This window comes from Zonotrichia leucophrys, chromosome 4, assembly GCF_028769735.1.
Source record: "Zonotrichia leucophrys gambelii isolate GWCS_2022_RI chromosome 4, RI_Zleu_2.0, whole genome shotgun sequence".
Taxonomy (NCBI): domain Eukaryota; kingdom Metazoa; phylum Chordata; class Aves; order Passeriformes; family Passerellidae; genus Zonotrichia; species Zonotrichia leucophrys.
Genome location: NC_088173.1, coordinates 68,624,952 through 68,629,739, shown reverse-complemented (window position 1 = coordinate 68,629,739; position 4,788 = coordinate 68,624,952). Strand labels below are relative to the sequence as shown.

The window sequence follows — 4,788 nt, the reverse complement described above, 5'->3', positions numbered from 1 at the left end:
TTTGAATACACTGTTTATTCCTGAAGTGGGAAGATATAAGCTCAACATTTCTTCCTCTTATAATCACAAAATGCTGCTCTCTTAAATTCCTTTCTTAAAAAAAATAATATTTAGCTAAAAAAACCCCAAAACCTCCTGCTATTAATATAAACAAACCTGCAGGGCCAGAATATAAAACATTAGAGATGTTGAGAGTCTTCTGAAGAATTTCTGGTTTAGCTTTTGGACTTTTAAGAGTAGAATTAAGTAATAAACACCTTTATTAAAGTTCAAGGTGTTTTATTTTAAAAACAAATAGGTGAAAACAGAAGTGTTTTTTTTTTCTTTCTGTACAATATAGTTTTGTCAGCTAATCAGTTAAGAAAAACTCCAGGCAATAAATAATTTTGCAAAACCTGAAGAATAATAGTCCTCAGAGAGGAAATGTTTTCAAGACTCCAGTGTGAAGGGATGCCAGGGCCCCAGTGCAGTCAGATGGCTGTAATTACTTGGTGTTTTGTAGTGTATGAAATAACCTTTGAGATCTAAGGGAGAAAGATAAAGACAAAAATAGAAATAGAATCAAATCAAGCCTGAATTGTGCTGTAGAATCAGGAGGTTTTGGAAGGGAGTGGTTAACAGCATGTTAAACCACAATGATTGGGTGCATTTAAACGGATTTACCTGTGAGAAAATGAAAATATTTAGGCAGCTTGGAAGTTCTGTTCCACTTTCCCCATGACTTTGCCCAAACTGTTGCCATATCTATTAAAAATGAGATTGTTGAATGGCGCAACCTCTCACATTCAGTGTTGTTTTCTCTAAAGAGCCACTCAAACAATTTTAGATGGAGCTGTGGCAGATGGGCTCCCAGGCAGAAGTTTAGGGAGTTGCTATGACATCACAAGCCCTGAAATTCTGGTGGGAGGATGGTTTTGGAGAACATACTTGGCATGCATGTGCTATCACCTGTACTATGCCATGAATCGTCTTTTGGGAGATCTGACAGCAAAGTGGCGACTTGGGAAAGATACACATTCATTTTCTAAAAATACTCCTCATACCTGAACATTTGTGAAGGGCAGGCAGTTTATTTTAAATAAATATTTATTTTTAAATATTGTACTTATATATAAAAATAAATAATTACAAGGGCAGGCACTGTTCTAAAACTTTCCCCTCTGTTATTGTGTTCTGGGTTTCTATCTTGAGCAAGGAGGGACACAGAAATAAAAACTAGTCCTGGACTTGACCTGTGATGGAGGTAGAAACCCTCTGGCTTTGCTCTGTTTTAAAGGTTAGTTCTGAAAAGCAGCTGCTCAGGGATGGAGGAGCTCCATTACCCTGCTCTCCCTTCCCAGGAGAGCTCAAACAAAGACAAATCCTCTTTGGAAACCTGAAAGGGAACTCATTTAATGGTTCTGTGTTAAGTGTTTAACTGCTGGATCTTGGAAAAGATCCCCTCTGTCCCTTCAGGTGAGATCCCACCTGCAGGAGCCACCCCTGCCCTGGGCCAACAGCAGGAGGAGCTGGAGCTGCTGGAGAGAGCCCAGAGGAGGCCTTGGAGCTGCTCCAGGGCTGGAGCCAGGCTGGGAGAGCTGGGGGTGCTCACCTGGAGAGGAGAAGGCTCCAGGGAGAGCTCAGAGCCCCTGGCAGGGCCTGAAGGGGCTCCAGGAGAGCTGGAGAGGGACTGGGGACAAGGGATGGAGGGACAGGACACAGGGAATGGCTCCCACTGCCAGAGGGCAGGGATGGATGGGATATTGGGAATTGGGAATTGTTCCCTGTGAGGGTGGTGAGGCCCTGGCACAGGGTGCCCAGAGCAGCTGTGGCTGCCCCTGGATCCCTGGAAGTGCCCAAGGCCAGGCTGGACAGGGCTTGGAGCACCCTGGGACAGTGGAAGGTGTCCCTGCCCATGGCAGGATGATTTTTTAGATCTCTTCCACCCCAAACTGTGCTATAATTCTCTGTGTGATTCTGTGAAACAAACCGGGCAGGTGACAGAATCACAGAATATCCTGTGCTGGAAGGGACCTACAAGATGCTTTAAAATCCATGAAACTTCCATGACATAAAAGAATTCAAGTGGATTGGATAAATCTGTTAATTATGCAAAATACTTGAAAACCTTTGGGGTATCACAGTGCAGGGTATTTTTCTTGTGTCAGTGAAAGGGCAGTTTTGGTAAGGTGCCCTCCATGTGACCCAGTGCTGTTCAGCAGGAGGTGAGCAAAGTCACCTTCAAAAGTGACACTGTCCATGCTCTGTTGTGCCCCTTCTCTGAAGGTTGTTGCATCTTTAGTAGATTTTAGAGGGAAAAGATGTGAAAATTCCTTTGTATCAGGACAAATGTCAGCAGCAGTGCTTGAGGCTATAGGACAGACCCACTTCTGGCAAATTTTCAGGGACAGTAAGATCTGGCAGAGGGACAGAATGAGCAGCTGGAGAGCAGGAGCATCTTAAATCTCTACAGCTGTTTGCTTCTGTGCAGCTGAGCCAGAACTTCAGTCAATTCCCCATTAGCTGGAACTGTAACAAGATAAATGGAAATAAAGCAAGGTTGCATTCAACTAAATCAAATTGTGAATGGTTAAATTGAAGCAGTGTTCTCATATAGATGAATCCTATGGTGCATTAGAAAAATAATTTAAAATAGAGTTAACTGCAGGAGGACTTCATTTAGGAGTCCAGTTTAAGAAAAGCAAGAATAATCTCTTTTTGAATGAGTTTGTATTATGCTGTATGAGACACACAGGAAAGTGTCTGGGTAGAAAAAACAACTTCATCATAATTTAAACAACTTCAGGGGAAAACTGAGCCAGGAGTTTTGTCCTTTTCCTCCCACTCACCAATGTCTAAACTGCCAACAGAATGTAAACTCTTGATACCCAGGTGGAATAAGGTGTTATTTCAGTAAAGTCAGCCTGGAGTCTGGGTTTGGGCTTGGTTTGTGTGCCAGAGGGAAGGGCAGCAGTTCCGCCTGATGCACAGCAGTGCCATGGAAATCCTGGGTGCAGGAGAAAGGTCAGAACAGAAAAGCAGCCCAGGGGACAGTGGCAAGTTCAGCTCCAGCAGATTCACAGCCTGGCTCTCACCTCAAATCAGCTGCAATCATCTCCTGGTTTCTTTTCTTCCAGCAAGATATTTTTTAAAAATAAAAGTAAAAAGAAAAGAAAAAATGGAAGTGATGGTGGGTTAGGTGAAGGAGCTGCTGGGAGATGTCAGGGCCTCATTCCAAAAGTTGTGATTTGCTCCATCAAGATTCAGATTCTTTTTTTCTCAAATTTGTAAACCGAAATTTCTTTACTGTCTACTGCATGGCATAAGCATATATATTTTTTTCCAACCAGTTTCTTCTACTTTTGGCAATTGTGGCTCCTTGTTTAAAATCAGGTGGGCTAGTTGTCTTTGCATTTTTTTTCCAAATGATAATTCTTTATGGATCTGTTATATTTGAGAATTTTGAAACCAATGCCCTCATGGATAACTATTTTTAATGTAAATTATACTCATAAAATCAAATTTGAAATATCAATTATTTTTAAAAGGTCCAGCTGTTGAAATTCCTACATTTTCTTGCTCTCATCACCTTCTTCTTCCGTTTCACTGCCACTGTAGTGAAGTATCTTCCAGTAATGCATGTTTAGTGATACATCAAACAGCTGCTATGAACTATTTATCCTTCCTCTAATCTTTTTTCAGAGTAAAAATACCTTTGTCTGTAAGACAGGCATTGCATTATTAATGTTTAATTTCCTTGACACTCATCTATGGATCTGCTTCCTCATCTTCCTGTATCTATAGCTTTATTCTGTTTGTGTTTATCTATATCTTTATATATTCTTTAGTCATCTTTTTAATTGAACATAGGCATTTGTGTTATTTTCTGTGCTTGGTTCTTTCCTTTGTAGTTTGAAGCTGAGCAATAAAACCTCATTTATTTCCTGCAGTGAGGAGTTTTACCTCTGTCCCAGGGGTGGTGCTGTCCCTGCAGGTCCAGGCTGGGAAATCAATGCTGGAGCTTCCAGGAAGGTGATGGTTTCCTGCCCAGCAGGATGGCACAAACTCACAGGTTTAGACAGAAAAAAATCACAGAAAAAAAATCCAAGTTCCTCAGCTAAAATCCACCCATGACTTTTAGGCTGTATAACTCACTGAAAAATTAATTCTGTTAAAGTTTACCTGTATAGATTTTTTTAGTTGTTGCTTTAAGATGCTTGTCTGGATCCAGTTACAGTGGTAGGCAATAATGGAAAGTCAGCCCTTGCTGGCTGCTGGGGAGGAGCTGGGAACAGTTTGAGGTGTTTCACTTGGTTAGCACAGGCCTGAATCACACATTACTTTGTTTTATTTTGACCTAGAAAAGTGTCATTGTGGTAAAGGATCATTGCTTGCACCTGGAGCAGGACCAGCCCGTGGGCACTGGGGGCTGTTTGCTGCTCTCAGATGAGCCCCAGAGGGAAGTTGTAAACATTATTAATCCTAAAGTAAAGCAGGTGTGGTAAGGATCATAATCAGGGGATTGAAATGAGCCCAGGGAGATGATTTGCTAGACCAGATGTAGGTTCAGTACAAAATACTGTATTATTGCTGGCTTTCACTGCTACACAGACATTTATGTATGACATTTTATTGGGTAAGAGATTTCTCTTGTGGAGTAAGAACAACTTCAAAAGTAAAGTTATTGTGTTTTACATTTTGGAGGATTTTTTTTTTCTTTTTTCCTTATCTGATTACAGAGTACCTGGTTCACATTTAGGCAGATTTGAGACAGTTAATTATTAGTGAATTATTATTAAAACTTCAAAA

At 41.1% G+C, this 4,788-nt stretch overlaps 1 long non-coding RNA gene across 1 annotated transcript; it reads right to left on the bottom strand.

The window, feature by feature from the left end:
* Positions 1-452: 452 nt before the first annotated feature.
* On the bottom strand, positions 453-4,289 carry LOC135447154 (uncharacterized). The gene is made up of 4 exons (XR_010440011.1): positions 4,162-4,289; positions 3,943-4,022; positions 664-744; positions 453-524 (listed from the first exon to the last, which is right to left on the bottom strand). It is a non-coding gene; the product is annotated as an uncharacterized LOC135447154 (long non-coding RNA).
* Positions 4,290-4,788: the final 499 nt, after the last annotated feature.